Below are 27024 nucleotides of genomic sequence, written 5' to 3'. Positions count from 1 at the left end.
TCTGTATGCTGAATTTCGCTCGATTCGGTTAACGGAGTATTACAGTCTGTGTTAAAGAGACGCGACTCAAGTAGAGTTAGCGTCTCATCGAAGCTTGCCAGTAGCCTACACTTGGTGCAAGTATTGTAGCCATTGAAAGTTGTTGGAGAGTCGCTAAGCATATTACACGATGGGCAGCGGACAAGGGTCGAACAAGACGCCATGGCCAGCTAAGCGTTAGCTGAGAGGGACAAGAAATAGGGGGGGGGGGGGGGAGAGAGTGAATTCCCAAATTCGATGTAATGTGAAAGGTAGTGATAGTGAGCGCGGTCACTGGGATACTTAGCAGTACAAAGCAGATAAGCGTTCCGGGGCTAGACAGCACGACACAGTGGCAAGTGTAGCAAGCAGGAAGTAGCGTCCGGAGCTTCTGAGAATAGGGTCCGTGGGGAGTCTGACATCAGAAGCAGGTGAGTTTTATTGTTGTTGTCCTGCATTTAAGTTTATTAGTAGTTATTTTAAGGTTAGATTGCCAATCCTTACCCTTAAGTACAATTGCTAAATACTGTTACTTTAAGGTATTAGAGTTCCTTACGTTCAGAGGCTGTTCAAAGGTTGCTCACGTTCTGAGCTACAGTATTTTGGCACACACATTCCATGTTTGGTGCATTTCATAATAGTCAAGTAAATAAACATGATGCTGACAGTGAGTTGCAAAAAATTATCTTTTAAAACCACGGTTATAGGGGGCAAGGACAGAAGAATTGTGGTCCATTCTCCATCCATCATTACTCTTCGTATAGTAGAGAATGGCATCTGGTCGGGTTTACCCAGTCAAGCCTCGTTTTCGTTTTCAATATGGCCGCGAGGGGAATAAGGCGAATAGGTGCACCTTACCTGACCTCGCAACAACTAAGCCTACATTGGGAATTAATAGGTCTACTTAAAATAACTAATGCTAATAAATCATGTGAATGAGCCCATTAGTGATCTGTTTGAATCATTTCATTATTTTAATGAACTCTATCTTACCCCCCTCTGTCAATAAAGCATCGCCTTTTGTGAATAATAGCAATGATGGACTTCTTTCAGTTTTTTTAAATGCCATTCCAACAGGTTATTGGAGGAATCGCATGAAGTTCAGAAGAAATTCCAGATGAGAAAACGTTGGAGAATGGCAAATGTTGTCCTAAATCGACCAAAGTGGAGTTCAGAAAAAAGTCCTTCTTAAATTCTTCTCAACTGCGTTCGAGAATGAGGCCCAATGTTATTTACTCTCATAATTAGTGCAAAACATATTTTAAAGTGTGCCCCTTTAATACAGAGGTCAAATTTCTTTAGAAGATGTTCAACAATCTATACGAAGCTAAGGATAACAAATCGTTCTTCTCTGGCCACCACAAGACGTGGACAAACCCCGACCTGTGTTTTGTCTCCAAGACTATAACACAATCCTGTGAACGGTACGTGCTGGACATGTTCCCACGATCTGGACACTGTTCCATTAGTATTGCCGAAGTTGTAGTTGCTGAAGTTGGAAAGAAGATCAACAAAAATGATGGAATTTTCGCATGGGACTCCGTGCTCTCGACTGGCTATGCCAGTTTCATTCAAACTGTCTGGACACACTCTCCATCCCCACTTTCTGGCGGCAGGCTAAAGTGGTGACTATCCTGAAACCCAAGAAACCGGCTGATGACCCCAAGAGCTACAGACCAATCTCGCTACTCTGCATCACATACAAATTGATGGATAGGATTATCCTGACATGCATCAACGATACTGTTGAAGTACACCTACCCCGTGAACAGGCAGGCTTCCGTAAATGTAGATGAACTACGGACCAAAAAGCCCGCCTTGTCAACGACATCGAAGCTGCATTCCAGAGGAAGGAAAACATTGGTGATGTGTATATGGACTTGACAGCCATGTATGGCACTGTGTGGCACCGCTGTCTCTACCTTAAGCTGCTCCAACTCTTACCCGATGTGAAGCTTGTAAAGTTCATCATGCTAATGCTTCAGAACCGATCCTTCTATGTGGTGACCTTAAGTCACAGTAGGAAGCGTCAACTCAGATACGGCCTACCTTAGGACTTTGTATTGGCCCCCATCCTCTTCAATGTCTATATAGCAGACTACCCTCCCACAACATCAAGCAAGTACCTGTGCGCGGATGACAGCGCAATCTGCTATGCAGCCGAAACCTATGAGGAGATCCAACCTATCCTGAAAACAGAAATTTCCAACCTCTATAGCTACCTCACCCGCTGGCACTTGGCACTAAGCGAGCCTAAAACTGTTTGCCCGATTGACCACCTAGCCAACCTACTTGTAAAAATGGAGTTGGAAATAAAGATGTAAGGGCAAAAAGCTGAGATTCGACCCACGACCTGTATACCTTGAAATGACACTGGATCGTAGCCTGCCGTTTGGTCCCCACCTCCAAACGTGTCAACATCATCAGGAAGCTCACTGGAGCGAACTGGGGGAAAAACTTCACCACCATCCAAACCTCGTCCTCGTCCTGGTATATTCGGCTGCTGAATATGCTGCCGCACTCTGGGCCCACAGCACTCACACCAAAGCTGTTGACTTGGTCCTTAATGATGCCACGCGTCTCATCACTGGGACCCTGAAACCTACCCCAAAGTAAATGCTTCCCATAGTTTCAGGAATTCCAGCTGCTCCGCAGGCAACCCAAAGTCAAAGTCAAAGTGATTATTGTCGCATGCACCAAATTGCTTCAGCACAGCGAATTCTTAAGACTTGGCCAGCATCATCATCTACGCAGTAGACATCATACAGATAACAAAGTAACATATACAAAAAATAACATATGACTCTATAACACTATAACAATAAAACATATAACATGTAACATATAACATATAACAATAACATACAACAATTTAAAGTACAGAAGGGCTAGCAGCAGTTTAAAGTGTGAATAAGTGGAGTTCCGGTCGTCGTGAGCATGGAGTAGACGCACTTACTTCACGCTCCCACCTACTTTATAAATGTATAACATTTAGCCCCTTTTTCCCTACCCTACGATAACTAACCTACAACTATTAACCCCTAATAATCGACCCTGTGAGATGATGGCCACGAAAACCAGCAGAACTACGAGAAAGGACGAAACTTCAGCCAAAGATAGCGTAGCTGTTGGTCGTTCGGATATGGACGCCATAGCCGCCATGTTGGAAGAACACAGAGTGGCCCTTTCGACGGAATTCAGATCCGCTTTCTCAACCCTCGAGAGAAAACTGGACACTATGCAATCCAAAGTCGATGACCATGACATTCGTTTGCTATCCCTTGAGGCCAGTGCCAATTCGGTCAGTGATAGCATTAGGGAATTGGAAACTAGCTGCTCAGCCCTAGCCAACGACAATGCTAAGCTACAAGCAAAGGTGGTGGATTTGGAGGGACGTAGCAGAAGGAACAACATACGTATCATTGGCCTACCTGAGTCAGTCGAGGGCTCACGTCCCACGGAATTCTTTGCTGGGCTGCTGGTGGAGGTGTTGGGGGAAAATGCCCTTCCTACAACACCAGATTTAGACCGTGCCCATCGTGCCCTCACCGCTAAGCCAAAACCGGAGGATAAACCCAGATCAGTTGTTATTTGCTTTCACAAGTTCCAAGTTCGCGATCGGGTGATACGTGAATCCCGCAAGATGAGAGGTAAACTCTAGTATCGTGGCAATCCAATTCACATTTTTGAAGACTACAGTCCGGATGTTTTGAATCAGCGCTCTGAATACCGAGATGTCATGAAGGACCTCTACAACCTTGGCCTCAAACCTACACTTCACTACCCAGCTAAGCTGTTTGTCACGCTTGACAAAGGCAAGAAACGGCTATTCTCTCCCCAAGAGGCTCAAGCGCTTGTGTCTTCGTTTAAACGTCCATAACCGAGCGAGTAGATGGATCATACTACGCTGACAAGGGGCAGCGTGAGTACAGATATTTCAACAGCCATACCACAACACAGACTTTAGGCGACGAGATCCAATGTGAGCTGTTAACCATACGAACTGTGAGTTTTTTTTACTTGTCGTGAGTTAAACAGGTCAGCAGTTCGTTTCATTTTTATGTTGCTTGCTTTCTAACAGTCTACTAAGCTTTACTTCATGCCTGTGCCTTGGATAGATACATTCTCCTTTCTGATGTTATCGCTAGATGTACTTTAGAAGTAATTATATAATGGTTAACAATTCGTTCTGTGATTATATCCATCGGCATGCATGTTGTCCCTTTAAAAACTTGGCTACAATTTTTTATTTTTTTTTCCTACCTACTATTACTAGCAACCGTAGCTTTGCCGTAACACTAACTGAAGTGTCTTGTTCAAAAAGTGTTGTGTGTTAACAAGGTGTTTATTGTAACATTATTGTTTTGTTGTAACTGTTATTATATAGGGAGGGGTAGACTTATAGCCTGGTGGGTTGCGAGTTCGAGACATGAGAACCCAGGAGATACCATGCAGCAGTGGGAGTTACCTCTTTGGTAGTCTCCAGGCTATGGGGGGGAGGGGGGAGGGGGATTGGTTATTGGTTTTATTTAATTTTTATCTTTATTTGCCAGCTGATATATTTATCTTTCGTTTTTCTCTTGACGGTGTATATTTACTCTGCTTTACAAAACTAGATAATTGCACATGACACTTCTACAACTCAGGTGCATGGAAGTGGCTATAAGTTTGTCAGTTGGAATGTGAGGGGTCTTGGTCATGTTATGAAACGCGCTAAGCAATGTTCCCTCTAAGCTGCGCGCGCGCGCGGCCGCGCAGGCCAGTCAAAGAGCCCGCGCAATAGATTTTTAAAACCGCGCACATTTTCCACACCGCATAAACGATTTTTTTTTAGGGTTTAAAAATCTGAGCATCAAAGGGGATGTAGGCTAGGTAATAAACATTTCAAATACTGACATGTCTGACAACCCAGCCGGATGTGCGTTAGAATGTTTACATACAACATTTCCTTTAGCTCTCTTGCCAGTCTCTGCTCGAGCAGTTATAGGCTACCATGGCGAAAAGAAAGGCAAAGCAGGTGCCCCAGAAAAGGTCTGCCTAACGTTTAAACATGAGCGGCTAGATGAAATAGTCCAAACTGACTCAGGTAGGATAAAACTTTCAGACATATTTACATATGCTCGGAGGCAAACGCGAAAATAGTTCGCTCGTGGAAAACGTGCAGTGAACAAAAGTGACATTATTCTGTTTGTCCTTAAAATTTGTGAGCACTTGGATGCCCGCTTCCCTGAGCTGAGTGGGCTGCCTTTGAGCCGGACACGTTGGATCGTGCAGTTAGTAAATTTGATCATGAGCTGAATGACGAAGCGCTTCTGAAGGAAGCATAATGCGGTCCCGGGACGCATTTGTCGAATTCAAGTTCATGGTTATTGAAAAAAGGTGGTCGCTGAAAAGTGAGCATTTTCCAGATCTGGTAGGCCTACAACTTCGACATTTGTGGCACATTCCAAGCATCTAGTGCCGACTGTGAACGCGGTTTCAGTCTAATGAATGCCACTAAGACAAACTCGTGAGGCGAGAAGATTTGAGGTAGAAATTTCCAATATTTTCAGTTAGACCTATTAGGCCCTATTCAAAGTGATCTTGATAACTGCAACAACATTTTGACATATGTTTAGTCAGAAAGGTGTGTCTTCCATAGGACTGCAGACAAGATGAGCCAAACAGCCAGATAGGCCTAGCTCCCTCAATGTAATTCAAATGACATGTTTTGTAGCTTAGTTTGTTGCAAACCACTCCAGTTATTACATTTTTTTTATAAAGGCTACCTTTAGGAAAAAGTACACTATAATTACTATATTTATTGTAAAGCACTGCATTAGCATTTTTCTTTCAATGAAGTTCAACTTAAATGTTGTACCTGCTGAGAAATGACTAAACACCTTGGATACTTTTATTTTGTGTATATATATATCATTATCATTCATAACCAGTGAACCAGTCATAACCTCCCTAAACCTTATTTAATTTCAACCAAAGATCCTTTAAGTTCAACTAAACTGACTGGTAAAACACCATCATTAAAATGTTCCAAAGTCCAGCCATTATAAAGGATTTTGAATAAATATCAACCTTGTAGACATATTGATGCATTTGCTGTCATCTTTTTTGGAAACCTATGGCAAACGCAGGCTCGTGGTCATTTTCGTAAGGTCGCGTGGTTTACGAATTGCTCACAGTGCTGAAATGTGCGCTCAGAATAAAAAATATTTGCTCAGTGCTGAAAAAAATTAGAGGGAACATTGGCGCTAAGGTATTTGCACATCTGAAATCATTGTCTGCAGATATAATGTTTCTGCAGGAAACACACATTAAACATACCGCCAAAGGTAAACTTAAGGTCAGTTGGGTAGATCAACAGTATGAAGCTAATTTCTCTACTAAAGCTAGGGGGGTGGCGATCCTAATTAGAAAAAATGTCCCTTTCATTAAGTCCTCTACAATTAATGATCCCAATGGTAGGTTTCTAGTAGTGTCTGGAACCCTAAACTCCTTTATGCACCTAATTTTGACAACCCAGACTTCTTTCAGAAGGTCTTTAATTTGATTCCAGACATCTCCAGTACTAATATTATACTAGGGGGGGACTTTAACTGCGTGTTAGACCCTCTTCTGGATAAACAGTTTTCCAAATCCCTTCAAAAATCAAACTCCTGTATTCGCCTAAACACTTTGGCGGACAATCTCAACCTAGTTGACATTTGGAGGCTAATTCATCCAACAGTGAGGGACTATTCCTTCTTCTCTCCAGAGCATAAGTCATACTCCCGTATTGATTATTTTTTACTCGACTCAAAACTGTTATCAACAGTGGAAACTGTAACATACCAACCTATTTTAATATCAGATCATGCGCCAATATCCATGGTACTCAAAATAGGGGTAGGTAGAGCTCGACGCAATCAGTGGCGTTTTGACCCCACACTTTTAGCGGACGAACAGTTTACTAACCACCTTCAAGTTCAGATTTCTCACTTTATCACAGAAAATGACACTGGCGACGTCAACGACTCCATCCTGTGGGAAACTCTAAAGGCTGTCATCAGGGGCCATATCATAGCTTATGTCTCCAGTAAGCGGAAAAGTGAAGGCAGCAGACTAAAAGCTATAGAACGTGACCTATCTTTTCAAGAAGATTCATATAAGAATAATCCCATTGACACCACTCTTGAGACAATCACCAACTTAAAATATGAATATAATACTATACTTTCTCAAAGAGTTGGCTCATTACTTGCTAAAACACAACAAAAATATTTTGAATTGGGTGACAAGCCTCACAGACTTCTTGCAAGACAGCTGCGGCACTCACAGGCGACACGCGCTATTCACAAAATAAGAGACAAACAGGGCAACCTCACAACTGATCCAGTCAAGATAAACAAGGCTTTTGCATCATTCTATGAGGACCTTTACCAGTCTAAAGTAAACTCCACAGATCCGCAGATAATGAATCACTTTTTAGAGAATAGCCAGCTCCCTTCACTGGACGAAACAGCAGCAGAGGCAATGGATGCCGTCATAACGTTGGAGGAGATCCAAACAGCTATTTCTCAATTCCCTAACAACAAAGCCGTTGGTCCGGATGGGTTCAACATTGAGTTTTTTAAGAGATACTCACCTAGTCTCGCCCCATTGCTTTTGCGCATGTTCACCCATGCTAAGGAAACTTCTGTTCTACCCCCCACACTTTACAATGCAAACATTGCTTTGATTCTCAAAAAAGACAGGGACCCGTTGGAAATGTCATCATATCGTCCAATATCTCTTCTCCAGATGGAGACAAAAATACTCAGCAAAGTGTTGGCCAATAGAATGTGTAAGTGCATAGCCAGCTTAATAGACCCTGACCAGTCTGGCTTTGTCCCAGGAAGACATATATATTTCAACCTACGACGTCTTTTCAACATCATTTACCAGAAACAAAAGGAGGAGTCTGTGGTTATTGCATTGGATGCTGAGAAGGCTTTTGATTACATTGAATGGAGGTACATGTTGACTGCCCTGAAATACTTTGGCTTTGGCCCAGATTTTATTAAATGGATTGAGATCATCTATGCTCACCCTCAAGCTTCAATTCTCACTAACGGTGAAATCTCACAACCATTCCACCTCCATAGGGGTGTTCGTCAGGGATGCTCTTGTTCACCCTATCTATTTAATCTAGCCATTGAGGCTCTAGCTAGTCAAATTAGGTTGAACAAGGACATTGCTCCAATTCACAATTTAGAGTTTAACAATTTAGAGAATAAGATATCCCTATTTGCAGACGACATCACACTATTTATGTCACACCCCAAATCATCCATCCCACCTTTACTACAGCTAATTGATACTTTTAGCAGTTTTTCTGGCTATAAGATCAACTGGGGAAAAAGTGAACTGATGCCCATATCAGACAAAGTTGACCTAAACTTTCTACGCACCACTCCTTTTAAAATAACACAAGATCAATTCAAAACTTTGGGTATCATTGCCACAAGGGCTCATGGGAAACTCCTCAGCAGCAACTGGGATTCCAAAATTCAACAGTTAAATCAGAATATCCAATTTTGGAACACTCTGCCCATTTCCATGGTGGGTCGCATTAATGCCATAAAAATGGTTGTCCTCCCTAGATTCTTATACATTTTCCAAAACATCCCTGTCTTCATCCCCCTATATTATTTTAAAAAGCTGGACACCATCATATCTGCCTTCATATGGAACAATAAAAGAGCCAGAATATCCCAAAAACACTTAGGGAAGTGTAGGGCAGAAGGAGGTTTTGGGTTGCCAAACTTTAAGCTATACTATTGGGCCGCTAATCTGAATGCGCTACTATACTGGAAAGATGGTATGCCAACCGCCAGTAGTCAAGGGGACGTGCCCTCATGGCTTCAGATAGAAATATCCTCATGTGGTGCCACCTCCCTTCCAGCACTTCTTAATAACCCAGCAAAAATAAAAACACCGCCCTATATAAATAACCCTGTAATCCTTCACTCCTTAAGAATCTGGAAACAAATTCAATCTTTTCTTGATTTACCCAAAGTCTACATAAACAGTCCAATTTGTCACAACCATGCTTTTACACCTGCTTTGATGGATCTAGCCTTTTCCAGATGGAAAGACAAAAATATTGTGTTTGTGAGGGATCTGTACTCTGAAGGGAACCTAATGTCATTTCAACAACTTCAACAGACCTACGATCTACCGTCTGCACACTTCTTCAGGTTCCTCCAGATTAGGAATTACATTAAGACTCATATACCACACTACGAGCATATGCCAAAACACATCACACTGGACAGTCTTCAACGCCTTATACCAGGAAGCAGGTGCACAGTTTCCATTCTTTATGATATGCTAAGGGGCCATGAAGTAGTGCCCACTGACAGGTTGAAAAACTATTGGGAGCAGGAACTTAACATGGAAATTTCAACCGCTTGGGAGGGAATTATGGATAGAATCCACAGTAGCTCTATTAACTCCAGGCATTCCCTAATTCAATTTAAGGTAGTCCACAGACTGCATTTCTCCAAAGCCAGGCTCCATGGCATTTACCCCAACATTTCTCCTTTGTGCGATAAATGTAAACAACATACTGGTACTCTAACTCATCAGTTTTGGTCTTGTTCTAAGCTAACATCCTTCTGGTCTCTTATATTTGACTACATTTCAAAGGCCTTCCGGAAAATTATTACACCAGACCCACTCCTTGCCATCTTTGGTTCAGTGTTGTATGACCCCAACATCACAAGTTATGAAGGGCAAGCCATTTCCCTCTGTACTCTGCTGGGCAGGCGCCTCATCTTGCAACAGTGGAAGTCAGACGCTGGCCCCCTATTCCAACAGTGGCTTAGAGAGTTGGGCAACGTATTGCATATGGAAAGACTCCGCTATATAATTAATAACAAACATAGACACTTCCAAAAAACATGGCAACCTCTGCTGGACAGGTGGGCAGCCGCCAGCGAGAAAAACAAGACCTAACAAGCAACTTCCAGCACTTGAGTCCACAACTTTTCTTTTCCTTAACAAGTCTTGTGAATAATATTGTATGTCAAGATTTTATTTTCCCCATATGCTGGCCTTTATTTCTTTACTTTGTATATATATATATATATTTTTCCTTTTTTTTATTATTTATTTTCTTTTTATTAGGGTTGTGGGTTGGAGGGAGGGCTGATGGGAGGTTGGGGATTTTTTGGCTTTTGTTGTTTAAGTTGTTGTAAAATCACTTGAAGGATAACTCTATTACCTTTGTTATGTAATTGTCTGTATAACCCTAATGTGCCCTTCATTCAATAAATATATATTTAAATGTAAAGTGTGAATAAGTGAGGAATATTAAAATAAGTAAAAAATTGTGCAAATATATGTAGGAAGTGTATTGTATGAGTGGGGGAGCAGGGAGTAAATGGTGGTGGCGACTGTTCAGTGGATCAGTGTTGCTGATTCAGAAGCCTTACCCTCTGGAGACCCTCAACCTTTTGGGCGGAGCAGAAATGGCAGGGAGCTCACACACCACTCTGCACACTTTCATTCGAGTCCCAATCAACAGCCAAGCGGCCACCACCTGAGCTGCAATGCCTGGACTCGCCTCAACCACCTCCCCATTGGATGGGGAAGGACTCTGGCCTTCCTCATTATGGTTGGTGCTTGTGAAAATGATGTGATGGGGGCGCTTTGCAGACTATCCCACACCTCCTTCAGGAATGCCCAAGCCACCCAATGGGCTAGACCAGTGGTTCCCAAACTTTTTACAGTCCCTTACCCCTTCAACCCCCGTTAAATCATTTTTTGTTGAATTTCGTTTCCTTCCGTTCCGGCTCATTTTGTTTACCCTGAGGTAGATTGATGGCTAAAAATGAGTGAATAATATGTGCCACAAGTGACCCAGACCTTCGAGATTTTGTTTGCCAGCCATCAACAGAACAGAAGACTAAAAAAACATTATTTGCAGGCGATTGGGAAGATGAGGGAATTCATTTGACTACGGAGGGCTGTGTGTCAACTGTTGAATAGGGGGGCTTGGCCAGACATTTTCTCAGTGGTTTTGTTTTTTAATTAATGCTTGCCATCGTTTTTGTGTTTATTAGAAAGAAATACTAGCCTGACAATGTCATACTCATAGTTCTAGTCAGAATATGGGTCTGAAACTGCTCCATTGAGCTGTGATTATGGGGCGTGTTTCAACCAACCAGGGAAAAAAAATCCTCTTCGCTCAATTGGATACCTAGAACCAATCAGAGCAACGTGGTATGACCATCGGATACATTAAACTTTTACCGGATCCCGTAGGAAGGACCGCAAAAACATCTTTTCGATCGACAAATGCCTTGATCACGTTTCTCTGATCCTCTTTCAAAATGAATGCTCTGTCAATATCTGTGAGAGCATATCAGCATGCTAACGTTATACTTATTAGCAGCGAGGCTAGCTAGCTACTATGTGTTTCAAGTGTTAGCAGCAATCTAACAATAATGGTCGTGAGCTTCAGTTAAGACCTACATCACTGCAACATTCGTGTAGCACATAAACAACTAACCGAGTCAATGTAGACATATAAAAAGTCGTGTAGTAAGCTTAATTCACATAAAATATTTCCCACTAACAAGGCTCCCGAGACGCCGCCATCTTGGTACAATTTTGAATCTTAGGCCCAATTTACACACGTTTTTTCCCGACACCGCCGACATCTGCGCGAAATCTGTGTAAATAAGGGGGGTGTCTGTTGGGCCCCGACCTGTTACAAATACGAAACGTTGGGCCTCTACCTGGATTATTCGTCAAATCCTACCGTTAGCCTACTTTGAGCACATTGTACCATTACAGATTTGGCTTCCATGCAATGATAACAGAACACCAACCTATCTACTATTCTTTTTTTATTGGAATCCAGAGCATTACAAAATTGAATTTTCACATTGCAAGATACCTTGTATCTTTTTGGCAATTGTACATTTTAGCATGGTAAGCAAATACACAAGTCAGAGACATTTATCTATCTATAAATCCAGAAATCTCTGTGTGTCAGTCAGTCTGTCTAGGGCGTATCTCCCTGACGTTAGTTACGTTAGTTATGAGATTTCGCTTGTAGCTTACGCATGTCATGAACCTGTGCATCCTTGATTTTAAAGATTTCTGAATTCATAGTTCGCGACATATTTGTTTTCTCATTATTGCAATATTATAAACCTCAGTCTGCCTTTACCCTGGCTGGGAGAGGCTGTCATTCCGAAGATACTGTGTGTGATCGCCTTTGCTCTGTGTTCATTAAACCTGTCAGAGTGTATGAATAAACGGCTGGGTGCCAATCAAAATCACAACGCAAGAGTAGAGTACTACACCGCTACAAATGGTAGCTTATATTGATAAGCCTCGGAGGCTTTCAGATTGTCCATTGCTTTCCCATCTGTTGCTATGGAGTCCACGAAATACGCGCAAATCTCGCTGTAAGTTATGTTGGGCCACGTCGTCATGTTATCCTCCCAGTTCTGCACTGAATTCTAGCTAGACCTACGTCTGCTAACACTACAGAATGCATAATTCCTACGGGCACTGCACTATATAAAAAAGGATAATTACATCACATTAGTACAATACAATTTTTTTTTTTAATAATCTGGTTAACCTCCAGGTTATTGCATGTCATATTTATCAAGGGTTTCAAGGGAAACCAAAAATACACCCAAAGAAAGAAAACACTTGACTGTCTCTTGATACCTTGTGCATTGACCGTCTTTGAAGGGTCTGTCTGGTACCGTAAATAAAAACTATATACATAAAACTGGGAGGAATGTGTGTTCTTGAATTAAATACAGTATACATCAAATAAAGTCTGCTCTTCTGGAAGCTATATATACATTCCACTCAAACCATATCCTAATAAAATCTTCTTGGCGAAGTTTGAGATAATATGTCAGTCTCTCCATTTTGTATATTTCGTAAACTATATCAATCCAATCATTGATCAGGGGGGCCTGTTGCTTCAGACATTTACGTGTTATGGCCTTTTTACATGCAGCTAATAAGATGGACATGAGCTTCCTGTCTTTGGCATTAACTCTTGTGGAAAGTTACACAAGTATAGAGTGTCAAATCTGAAGGGAATATTATTTCGGAAAACCTCCTGTAAAGTCTGATGTACACTTTTCCAGAATGGGATTAACACTGGGCAGGACCAGAAAATGTGATAGTGATTCGCTTTATCTGTTTGACATTGTCTCCAGCAGTCTGAATCATGTAATGGCACTTTTGTTGAGGGGTTAAAGGTGCATTAAGGATTAATAGCTATTCGCTAAAGGTATGCTAGCAGCTAAAACTAACGAAATCTCTTGAAATGTGCTGACTTTGACATTATGACAAACTAATTACTCAACGACTGTCCTTACACAGTCAAACATCAATCATGTGCAACACAAGACTAAGCAAGACGGCAAATAAGCTACTTACTAGATCGGCAGAAGGTAATCAAAGTCAGGTCGGCGGGCATCGGCAGGCAAAACTACAGAAGGCAGTTATATGCCTATCGACCCTGCTATGCCATTGGCACGGACGCAATTCTCCATATTAAAAGTCATTGTAGCGCCCCAATTTTTTTTAAGCTGTTATTTTAAGGTTAAACTGCTAACTATCCTACTATCCTACTAAACTATCCTAACCCTAATCCTGAAGCATAATTGTTGCATATTGTGCCTTTAAGAAACAAACCAGATTCTTCCAACAGAATTCCCTCAAGCTCAGAGAACTAGTGGTTTTCCATTGTGTTTGACAAATACCATACCAATCGTCCTGGCAGACAACATAATTTGTCTGACTGTCCCATTTTTCCTTGATATACAATGACTCTTGTGATTCTCTATGTGAGAAACAGTTGTATATCTTGGAAATTATTTTATAGTTGCATTCAGAATTGTATGCAGATATGAAGATTTTCATCATTCCACTCTCTAAATTTGACATATCAATGTCTTTCTTCATTGTGTCAAAGCAATGTCGCATTTGTAGGAATCTGTAAAAATCTTGCTGTTCAAGATCATATTCCTCCCTCAACGTCTGGAAGTTCCTCAGTGACCCCTTTCATATCAGTGTACAGTAAGCAGTGACTCCCTTTTTTGCCCATGTCTTGAATCTATCATCACTTAAATTAGGGGGGAAATCTCTATCAAAGGAGCATCATTTTAATAGTTTTGCAGTTTTTTGTATGTTGCACAATTTCTGTGTTTGCTTCCAAATTTTAAGAGATAGACCAATGAATGGATTTGCCTTGTCCATCAGATGTTTGGTTAGTGCACCATCTGAAATAATTGCCTGAAGAGGGATCCTTGTCATTGCCATTTCAAGGTCCTTCCACCTGGCAGAGTATCCAGGATTACACCAACATATGAGAGGCCTTAGTTGAGCTGCCTAGTAATATTATAACAGGCATGGAAGCCCCATTCCTCCATATTCCTTTTTAAGCTGCAAAGTTTTATATTTAATCCTAGGCTTTTTGCCATTCCATATGTACCTGGATATGAGCTTGTCCCATTCTGCAAATTGTTGAGTTGTCACTTCCACATGGTAATGTTTGAAAGAGGTAAAGTAACCTTGGCAAGATATTAATTTTGATTGATTCAACTCTAGAACTTAAATTCAGGAATGGAATGACTTGCCATCTTCTTATATCTGTCTTTATTTTGGAGTTCAGGGGCCCAAAGTTGATGTTAGACAAGGTTGGTAGGTCCAGGGGCGGAGTGGGACACAAAAATCCACCGGGACAATTCTAACTGCACCGGCCCACAACGTGCCCACAACGTGCCATACCCGCATCCCCTCCACCTCCCATATATCAACTACAGAAACAAACAGGCGGCTTTTGATCATTATTGTTAGATTTAGAGTTGATGTGTGGGTGACAGACATGACAGTGACAGTGACAGTGTATTTGTATATGTACATTTATGGAAATACGGAACAAATCGACTCCCGTATTGGCTCAAATGTTATGCTAATTCGCAACAATGTGTCCTGTCAACTCACTCGCATCTAGTTGACGGCTGGTTGAATAAATCCGTAATTCTTGTACATTTTGATGCACTTTCCTCCTGCATCCGCCTCTTTTTCAGTCTGGCCTTTTTGCCCCCTCCTTTCTCCTTTCTCTTATGTCCCTCCATCAGGTCCGCTTCACCTGCTCTCTCTCCCTGATAGCCACTAATTTATCTCCCTAGGTTCACTTGATAAAGGCAGAACGATACGCATTTCCCATGATGCTTTGCTCGACCATTCTACATTCAACAAAAAAAACGAATTAAATCGCTGGCCAATTTATATTTGTGGTCATGAAAGTAATGGAGCGTCTGAGTAAAAAGAATTACATCAATATAGGAGGCTAAACAAAAATCAGAAGGTTGGATTAATGGGAGTGAGTTTGACAGACACCATAGGTGTGATGTACAGAGACAAATAGTGGTTGGACTGCCAAATACTGTAACTCTCTGAGAATTTAGAGATTTTCACGGGACCATGATTTGACGTACATGCAAATTCGATGGGCCACTCATGGCTTTGACTCAACGGCTGCGAAGGCCGGCCTGCAGGCTGGTTCTCGAGAGATAATTGGCCGACAGGCCCACCGGGAAAAATCCCGGTGCTCCCGATGGCCACTCCGCCCCTGGTTAGGTCTTTTGGTATGTACACACCCAAGTATTTTATTGAGTCTGCATCCCATTTTAGGTGGTATCGTTGAGCAATATCCCTAGTGGGCTCATAGTTGAAGGTGATGATCTGTGTTTTGGATATGTTAAGCCTATAGCCAGACATCTGGCCATATTCCTCCATACAGCGCACCAAACTAGGTAGAGATTGTGTGGGTTGTTCTAGGTAGACCAAAATGTCATGAGCAAACAATGCCAGCTTTGTAAGCTCTGTGCTCTGTCCCTGTCTTGTTTCATTGTATGTATCCCTTGTGTTCTCACGTGTTCCTTCTTTTGTGTTTGTTTACCCTTGTCTCCTCGTGTCTGTCTCCTCACGCCCTTCCGTTGTTATTGTGCTTGTGCTGTTTATTAGTTTGTCTCCCTTGTGTGTCATGTGATCTTTGTTGTCTAGTCTTTGTGCTTCCTTGTTCCCACCATGCGCTTTCCACCATGTGCTTCCCTGTGTTTGTTTGTGTATTCCATGTGCCCTTGTTGTTGTCCGTGTCTCCACCCCTCACCTGTTCCCAATAATCACCTGGTTTGTTTGTCTTATTGGTTTCTCCTGTGCCCTGTCAATTCCCCTCGTTTAGTCCACCTGTGTCTCCTTGTCTGCCCTGCCTTGATTGTTTTCACCTGTCCCTTGTTATCTGTTGTGTGTGTGTGTGTGTGTGTGTGTGTGTGTGTGTGTGTGTGTGTGTATATAGTCCTTGTGTTCTTGTCTCTCGTTGCTGGTTCGTCATTAATGTTGCGTGTTAGTTCTCAGTGTTCTCAGTGTTCCTCCGTGTTCACAGTTGTAATTAAGTTTTGTCGTGTTGCCAACCCTGGACTGGATTTCGACTTCTCTTTTGCCTTACCCCTTTGGATTGTTTGCCTGCCTTTTGACTGATTACCGTGTACCGAACCCTGGACAGTAAAGTTTATTCTTCATTCTACCCCTTGTGTCTGAGTCGTGCTATTGAGTTCACACACCCCAACCCCAATTCGTAACAAGCTTTTGTTCCTCTGCAAGACTTGAAATTCCTTTAATATTAGGATTTTGGCAGATCCATTGACTTAGGGGTTCAATAAAGATGGCAAATAAGAGGGGGGATACGGCACATCTCTGCCTGCATCCTCGCTAAAGGGAGAAAGAGTCAGTGAGGTCTCCACTCACTTTTATTCTAGCTGTTGGGTTGTTATATAAGGTTTTTTAAGTTTTCATGAAAACCAAATTCATAAGACTCTATATAGGAATTTCCTGCTGACTATATCAAATGCTTTTTGGGCATCTAGGCTAATCAGGGCTGACTCTGTGATATTTTCTGTGATATGTCGTATTATATGTAATGTTCTTCTGATGTTGTCCTGTGTTTGTCTCTGCTTTATAAAGCCAGTCTGGTCAAGATGGATAATATCGTAAACATTCTTCCAGCCTCTTTGAGAGTATAGATGTAAATATTCGATAATCTACATTCAAAACACTTATAGGTCTTAAATGATCACATTCCTGTCTGTTTTTGCCTTCCTTGGGAATGAGAGAACTCACTGCCTCCCTCCATGAAGGGGGCATTTCTTGTTTTTTAATTATCCAGTTATAGGTCTTTAACAGTAAGGGCACTAATGTATGCCTCAGAGCCTTATACCACTCACAGCTAAAACCATCTGAGCCAGCCGAGCTACCCATCTTAAGTCTTGTAATAGCCAGGTTAATTTCTTCTGCTGTCACCTGAGCTTTAAGAATATTATTCTGAGCATCAGTGACTGTTGGCAATTGTATTGATTGCAGAAAAGTGTCTGTTTTTGTATCATTGTCTAACTGTTCTTGAGAGTATAGTTTTTGATAGAAAGATAGCAGGCATTCTTTGATTTTTACCTGCTGACATTCAATCACCTTGGTCTCAGGGTTCTTTATTTTATAGAGTGTACTGTCTGCCTGTTTTTACCTTACCCTATAGGCAAGCAACTTGGATGCTTTGCCCCAACTTCCCAATATTTCAGCTTGAGATAGACAAGTTTCTTCTGTATTTCCTGTGTGTATATTTCGTCAATTTCATTTTTAACTATTTTCATTTCTAACTCAGTGTTTGGGCCTACACTATCTTTATGTTTTCTTTGTAGCTCCTTTAGTTTTGACTGCAGTAAATCCAACCTTTCCTGTCTTGACCTTTTGAGACGTGCTGTACATGCTATAATATTGCCTCTCATTACTGCCTTGAATGCGTCCCACATCATAGGTGGGCCTACATCCCCTGTATCATTCAAACCAAAATACGTTTGAATTTCCTCTCCTAGCTCTTCCTTAACCAAAGCACTATTCAGTATACTGGAATTCAATTTCCAAAATGTGCGCTAAGCATATCTGTTTAAGTCAATAGTAAGATACAGGGGGCTATGGTCTGAGATATCAATATTACCTATCTCACAGTGAGTAATTCTATCTTTATTGTACAGTGAGTAATGTCTATCTTTATTGTACATCAAGAAGTAATCAATTCTTGTATACACAGAGTGAGTGTGACGGGTGGGATAAGTAAGTGAGCCACCTGTTTCTGTTTCACGTGACCGTAATTCCTAGCAAGTCACCTGATTCTCACTTCATGTGACCGGAAGAAACTCAGGTAAAATAGCACACCGCGAGGTCACTCTATTGTTAGAATTAGGAGCGCAAAATCGCAGTGGTGAGAGCACTGTTGGAATGGGATTCTGTCGGTGGTGATCTAACGTGAAGCTGGTAAGGAGAAGCATTCTTTTAAACAGGTATGTATGCATGTAGCCAATGCTTATGGAAAGCCAATGTAAAAATGTGAGTCATAATTAAATAAAATGACTAAAAATGCACCACAGAAAAGCATTAGAAAAAATATATCATGCAGTTATGTGAATTGAAATGGAAAATGAGTCCTTTTTATTTACTGTTACATTTATTTACGCTTACATTAATTCCCAAATTAATTTCTTCCTCCTTTTATTTTTCTATTTATTTACACATTTTTTACCGTACTATTTCCCGTACCGTATTTTTTTTTATTTCCTTTTTGCATTTCTTTCTCCTACATTTACATTTCTGACTGCATTTATTTCTGTATTAATTCTTGTCTCGGTATGCAAATGAGGTGGGCTATCATTGGCCGGTGCACCGTCTCGCTCATTGGTCGAGCTGCTAGGCCTCTGGCTTAAGTGTAGGTGAGAAGAGTCAGATGCCTGTAGCTGTATGAAGAGATCGGAAGAGATTGAAAGCTATTTTGATTGCAATTTGAATCACAATTTTTTTTAATGAATCCACCGATCACTTGGAGTATGGTAGCGAAGGAGCTTCGAGGCTTCGCAGAGATGGCTGAGACCTTGACTCCAGATTTCTTACCCTGCTCGCTCGCTACAATACGCCATACTCAAACGAAGATGCCCGCTACCTGTTGTGCTGCGGGATGTAGCAACAAAATAAGGGACCCGAACGTCTCATTTTATAGCTCATTTACGTCTCATTGTATAGCTTTGGTGTATAGTACATTCATTGTAGATGCACGACAGTTCATTTCCACGAGGGATCAAGAAAGAGACTATCTATCAACTCTTTGAGAAAGTTAACAAGCTGCACACATTGCCTTACAGTTATTACAATCCTCGCGTTATGTGTGGCCTGATTTCATGGGTTTGGGTGACAAATCCGGCAATTTTTTTTCTCACTTGTCATTAGGGGGAATATTGTGTTGACAAAGCTCTGCAAAAGCTATCACGTCCTGCAGTTCACGTTACAACCGAGCGGACACTGATCTCAACTACTGATGTGCACTGGTTAACTTGCTTAGCTTCTGTTAGCTAAACTAACGGTGTACTGTTTAACTTGGTTAACTTCCGTTAGCTAAACTGGGGTCAGCTCATTTTTCCGACGCCCCATTGGTCCGATGCGTCAATATTCCGAAAATGTCCCATTGATCCTACAGCCCTTAGTCTTAGATAGATTTTCACCAATAAATTGAAACCCTTTGTCCCGACAGTTCAATGTTCCGACCAAAAGCTGCTTTAGATCACCGTCGCCTCATGATAAAATAATGCATGCCTACAGGCCTATAGTATTATTATTATTATTGTTACTATAATTATATAGGCTAAATCGATAGAAAACTGTGAATCTCAAAACCAAAGCGGAATCATCTTTCCATGACAGCTCTCGAAAAGCAGCGCAAACAGGGTTCTTTCCATTAAGCTATCCTCCCGTCCTCGAACTGTGCGTGGCTGCAGTAGACCTATGCTGCTGTTAGCCCATCCGTAGTTGGTTTGTTTTGTTTATTTTACATTTGCAAAGACGCTGCTGGCCTAGACTTCTCTAGCTCGACCAAAAATCGAAATAACTTGTCCGTATCTGTCTCAATTGCGTCTCTGGTGTCTGGGCGCAAAGTAGAGCAGCAACAACGTGCGTCTGTCCTTACAGCGGCAGTCTACTTGGCACCGGGTAAAACAGGGGCGAGGAACATACGACCTGGGGAATTATGTTGACCGACCCCAAACAGCCATTGGTCGGAACATTGAGCTGTCGGAGCAATGGGTTTATGTTAATCATTTCGAATTAGTGGGCTGTAGGATTAATGGGAAATTTTCGGAATATTGACGGGTCGGACCAAAGGGGCGTCGGAATAATGGCATGCTACCAGCTAAACTAACTGTGCACTGCTAAGCTTCCGTTAGCTAAACTAACTGAACCATGGCAAACAAAACGATAAACCTCATACGTGTAAAGTTGAGGTTGACAGCTTGGGTATGATCAGTCTGTGTGAAGGTGACTAACGTGAGTTAGCTGGTTAGCTTGCATAGCTTTGGTTATAAGAATACAGATAGGGGAGATTGGGTAAGCAGCTCGACCAATGAGCAAGACGGTGCGCCGGCCAATGATAGCTAGGGATGGGAACCGAGAACCGGGTCTTGTTTAGAACCGGTTCCCAATGAGCCGAATCTTTGGAATCGTTAGCCAAATTCATAACCGGGTCTGTTAACGGGTCTCTGTGCCGTTTGCGCATGCGCGAACTCTTATAATAAAGTCAGAACGCAGCAGAAATGGCAACTCGACAGAAGCGATCTAAAGTGTGGCTTTATTTCACCCGAACGGATGCGAACACGGTCACTTGTAACCTCTGTAAAAAATGTATTTCCTCAAAGGGAGAAAGTACATCTACCATGAATAATCACTTGAGCACACATGGTATAACATTACAAGAATGTCATGTTTTCGATGCCAGCAGCAGCTCAACTAACGTCGGCGCTTCATCCCTTACTTGCCAAGGTAAACTCCTCAAAATGTTTTATCATAAGTCATAACCGTGTTACTCGTGTGTTATCAGCAAACATTTGCGTTTTCGTGTTAACCATAACTAAACTTAGCATTGAATTGCTTAACAGAATGGGCGATGTTGGACATTGTCATATATTATATATAACTTACATAACTAGGCTAGCATAACTGTATAATCTTCTATTTTCAACCGTTGGCTAGAGGCAGGGGCAGTGCTTGCCTCCCCTCTGTTGGTCCTAGGGTAGGGTTAGGCTGTACAAAAGACTCTGTTAATAAGCAAGCAAAGCGTGCAGCTCCCTCAGTTTGACAGTTCGATATGGATAAGTTTCTCGTAGCCAATTCAGTGGCAGCAATAGGCTAGGTGCACGAAATACTTAGTGTGGGCTGTTTGTTTCCTGTTTAGCCAGGTGTGTTTGAACCTGCCACTATTCTGAATGTAATTAGTGTCTACAAGTCCTTCTTTATCGTAATGCTGATTCACTAGGTGCAACACCTAACCAGGTCCGTGTAGACGCTAATTACATTCAGAATAGCGGCAGGTTCAAATACACCTGGCTAAACAGGAAACAAACTGCCCACACTGAGTATTTCGTGCACCTAGCCTATAGCTAAGTGTTAAATATACTGAGTGCCTAGTTTGTACATGATACAAGTAATTATGTTTCAGTACGTTATTGTGTTTGTAGTGGACTCTACATTGCTATTAGAAGCGTTTAGCATAATAGTTCGCTATTAGCAATACAACCAAGCAACCTACAAGAAAATATACAGTCCTTTACCTCAATAACAAGGGCTGTATGTCAAATCAGAAAATTCTGCGATTTTGTTAGTGCCATTTTTTTCTTTGTGCAAACCAGCGTTCGCTCTATAAATAATCTCCATTTCCATCCAATTAAGCTGATGATGACGTTCTAAATCAGACGGGCTCAGAGGCTGCTAGTCTGTCATCTTACAGGCTGCAGTTAGCACGTCTTCTGTAAGGAAAGCGCATTGTTATTTGTATGAACGTTTATATTAAACAGAACACATTTTATTTAAGTTATGTAAGTTTTATTTAAATGTGTATGTAAACATTCTAGAAATTTATATAAAAGAACATTAATGTTAAAAACCCGTTTGTGCTCTTTTTTCGCCCCTTACCAAATTATAAGAATCGTTAAGTGAATTGATAGGAATCGGTTCGATAAGCAGGAATCGATAAGGAACCGGAATCGTTAAAATCTTATCGGTTCTCATCCCTAATGATAGCCCACCTCATTTGAATACCGAGACAAGAATGAATACAGAAATAAATGCAGCCAGAAATGTAAATGTAGGAGAAAGAAATGCAAAAAGGCGCGAGAAGAAATAAATACGGTACCGGAAATACTACGGTAAAAAAATGTGTAAATAAATAGAAAAATAAAAGGAGGAAGAAATTCATTTGGGAATTAATGTAAGCATAAATAAATGTAACAGTAAATAAAAAGGACTAATTTTCCATTTCCATTCACATAACTGCATGATATATTTTTTCTAATGCTTTTCTTTGGTGCATTTTTAGTCATTTTATTTATTTATGACTCACATTTTTACATATGTATTTATTTTGAATTATGTCATTTTTGGCTTTCCATAAATGCTTACCGGTGTTTGTGTTTTAAATGAGATTTTATGACGGTAAATTTGATGTGTATTAAACAGTGTAAATTGTGGGATTTCAATGAGAAATGTATGTACTGCTTTGTATTGAATATGCACTTATTGTCTTTGTAGTGCACCGTGCTTAAAATACTTTATTCCGGTCTACATTCTATGACCTCAGCACAGACGTACTGGTATTGATTGAATTAATTCTTTAACGGATAACTTGTTAATGCAGTACGTTGGATGAGCATGTGTCTAATGTGTCGTTTGTTCCTTGCAGGAGCAATTTTTAGCCACTGATTTTCCCTACCTTAGTTTTATATTTAATACGAATTAGTGGGGGAACATTTAAACCACATTTGCTGTTCAAGTGCAACTAGTATTAAGCCAGCAGCTTAAGGCTTGCTTTGGGGGTTATGTTCTGCTACAAGGTGTGCCTTTGATCGTGTGTGTGAACCCACCTCCAAGTTGTGTTTGGTTATTTATTTGTTTTGTTTGGCGTGGCCTATTGCTTTCTTTCATTATTTGCAGTGAGAGTGCTCTCTTTTGGTGTGATTAATTATGATTTGATAGCTCTGTCATTATAGACATATTCGTGTCCTTTCTTCCTTTTGTTTGGTTTGTAGCAGGCATAGTAGCCAAACCACAGCTTTGGTGCTGCTTGGTATTAGTGGCTTGTGTAAGCAGTTTATGGGAATTGTGCAATATTGTATCACTATTTATATACAAACTATTTATTGCCACACTGAACTAAAGTATTTATTGATAAGCATCCATTTAATCTCTGCCTTCAAATAAGACATCAGAAAATAAAGTGCATTATTTTCAAACGCCGCCTCCTTCCTCATTCATTTAATTGAATAACCCATAGTGGGGAATACTGGGTCCAAGACCCTCTTGTCCTAGCTACTTCTGATTCTTAGCCAAGCTTCAGTCTAGTATAGGTTACATGAGGATGGGAAAAGTGGGAGTAGTCTCGGACTGTTGGGTGTAAATCCCTCCACACATCAATGATTCCTACCCCTCGCATCACAGTGTTAATTTTCATATTAATTTTAGTTTGCCCAGTACTTGCTACTGATGAATCTAATTTATCATTCAGTCTTACCATCAAGTCTCCACCACATATCAAAACTCCTTCAGCCTCTGATGTCATGATGTCAAATATCTGCCAATAAAAGCTCCAGTCACTGTTCATACACATTTAGCAGGGTTATAAGGGAGCCATCCAACTTCCCTTTGATTAGCACATATCTTCCTTCCCTGTCCTTTTTACGCATTATATGCTCATAGTTAACTGTACTTCGAATTAAGATGGCCACCCCTCTCCTTTTGCCAGATACATGTGATGATGAGAAAACATATTTAAACCCCAGTCTACCTAGTTGTATGTGTTCTGTGTCACTCAAATGAGTTTCCTGTAGGAAGGCAATATGTGTTTTTCCCCTTTTTAATTTAGATAGTATCTTTCCCCTTTTGATTGGATTGAGGACGCCATTTACATTAAATGAAGTGATTTTGATACCTTCCATATTATACGTTTTCTCCCATTCAAGTTTGCTTTCTTACTTATAAATCTCAAAACGTTTAGCCATTCCTCCACTTTAACAAGAAGAAGTGATAAACAAGAAAAAGAACAATAAACATAATACTGTGGCGAAGTAAAGAATGCTTTGAGTCAACAACTGTTCTTTACTCTTTACTGTTCTCGAACACTGAACTCAGACAAAGATTACAATAAATTCAGGGAATTATAACGACAATACATCCCTTACACAAACACGGTGGCACTTCACATATATGAACAAAACATAACAGGAACCATTACAATCAGGTATTTACATAGATACACATATAACAACGAGATATAACCAACACCTAGCATTACGGCTAGGCTAACAGCTGCGATGTCTAACTCCCATCATACACCACGGCATAACAATAACAAGAGTCCGCGTAGCTGCATCCCAGCTACGCTACAATACATAAAAAGTGATAAACAAGAAAAAGAACAAAAAAAGTAAAACATCTCCAGCTTCCAAAAGAAAGGTCAGAACTATGACCTTGAGAGAGCCCGTAAGCTCTGAGGGATGTCAAAAACACAGGGCCCTCGCCTATATCGTTGGCAATAAAAGAAAAGCGTCTTCTGCCTGATGGAGAGACCTATGAGCTCTCTCTATCTGGAGGGAGAAGTCTGAAGGTAGAGCCAGTAGCTCCCTCAAGAAAGATTCAGTCCATTTAACCATATCTCCCATTTCTGAATCTTCTAAGACCCCATAAATTCGGAGATTGTTCCTCCTTGTGAAATTTTCTAACTCTTCACATCTTTCCTCGAGTTGCCTCTCTCTTCGCAGCAAGTAGCCTAGCAGGCGGGCATGGCATGCATATCCTTCCTTAACTTTATTAATCCGGTCCTCCGCATGAGTTAAACGTTCCCCCATTTTCTCGACTGATAGTTCAAGGGATGTTATTACGGATGTCATTGTCGTCATCTTTTCATTGTTTTCCCTTCTAAATGATTTGAGCTCAGACAATATTGCTACACTCACGTTATCATCCTCACTCTCTGCAGGGAGTGGGCTAGCTGTGTTAGCGTTAACTTCTTTAGGGAGAAAGAAGTTTGACTTTGCACTGTTCTTTGCATCGGTAGGCTTTGCTCTCTCTCTTCCAGCTCTGCTCTGGTGGGTCATCTTGACTTTATAAGCAATTCCACACTATTTTTGAATAAGTAAATTAAGGGAGGAAGTGGAAAAGGGTTTAGGTTGGTCGCTGCTTCACTAACAAGCAGCTGCCATGACAGTCGTCGAAACCGGAAACTCCTATCTACTATTCTTTAAGTTCAAGTAATGACGAACATTCGCAAAATTGAAGATCCATTTTTATGCTAATATGCCTTACAGATGTCGGGTCGCGTTTATACACACTTTGGGGATGTCGGGGACTCCCGCTGGGCTGTCGGCTGAAATTCGGCCGACATCTGTACACCGACAGTTACATTTGCGTTAAGACGCTGAAAAAAACTGTGCCGACATCGCGAAAACCTGTGTGTAAATTGGGCCTAACTCAAGCGTTGGTGACATAGTTGATTACGTTACGGTTGATCATCTGTCCATCATCCTATAGGCTAAAGCCCGCCCTGACACTTTGATTGGCTGTAGTGTTTTTGGTCAGCAATAATTTCTCGCCAATGGAGCAATGCCGGACCGAACTTCCAGACCTCAAGTTTCAGTCTGGTATCCAGGCTAAAGAAATACGGCCTTGCAGGACAAAATACAGAGGAATTTGGGCGATCTTGATGCACAAAATGATGTTTCTGTCTAAAAATTGCAATTCTGTTTCAAAGGGTACATTCCGAGTATTCCGTCCATTTTCCGTTATCGCCTGAAACACTTTGCATACCCCAGTTTGAGAACCGAGGGGCTAGACATCTCCTCGCTCTCGACCACGCTAGTATTAAGTGGTTGGAGGATGCAGACATCCCAGTAAAAGACAAAATTAAATGAATGGCGACGAATGGCAATGATTCTGAAATAAAAATGGGGAATTGTCGTCCGCAACCTTTGAAGAGGGAGGTCTATTGACCAGAATATACACTGTCAGACTTCACATTTTTTTCACTTTAAAGACCCATTGGTGTTTTTTATTGTCCTAAAAGGTGCATGAAATTGTCAAAAAAAAACACAGCTTGAAGTTGGGATAATGTGTAAAATGTGACACCTGTTTTAGAGCTTGTGTGAAAGGTTTCTGGGTATATATCTTTAATCGTGGGTTCATGCCAACTCATTAAGTTTCAACATATCAGTTTTCATGAAAGAGAAGTTGTCCCCTGTCAATCAAGGAACGTCAGATTTCTTGGATTTCTTGTGAGGTGAAGGATATTTGCAAGAATTGCAACCTGCAGGCAGAGTTCCTGAAGTGAGACGGTGCAAGTAACGCCCCAGGTTGGTGAAAGGGGGAATAGGCATTGATGTGTTGCCAAAAACGAATAATGGGGACTGTTCATGCTGTTCTGTTACTATGACAACCGACAACGAGAAAACTACAGAACAGCGAAACGGGGTTTGCTGTTTTGTTGATGTTTCCTTGTTGACTCATTTGATGAGGACATTGGCTGATCTGCAAACTCTCTTTCGCTCATATTCAACCATCTATTCACACTAAAAGCAGCATACCTAACTGATGGTTCGTTTCATTCTTCCTCTGTTGTACATTCCACCAAGCAGTGATTTGCTTGTCATTATTCTACATTTGATTATGAGCGTTATACGTGTTGTGGCAAATAATATATCTTTATCATGACAATTTAGGTCAAAGGTTGCCATGGAGATATCTCAACACTTTTTAACCAGGGTTCCTACACTTACCTCCTGATTTATTTCGGCAGGCTTTTGATTCGAATGAGCTGAGTCCAATCACTCTCCAGTTTGAGACCATAGTATGGTAAGTAAAACTTAA

Source organism: Sprattus sprattus, assembly GCF_963457725.1.
Source record: "Sprattus sprattus genome assembly, chromosome: 2".
Classification (NCBI taxonomy): domain Eukaryota; kingdom Metazoa; phylum Chordata; class Actinopteri; order Clupeiformes; family Clupeidae; genus Sprattus; species Sprattus sprattus.
The sequence above is the reverse complement of the archived record's forward strand: the minus strand, read 5'-3'. Positions refer to the sequence as shown.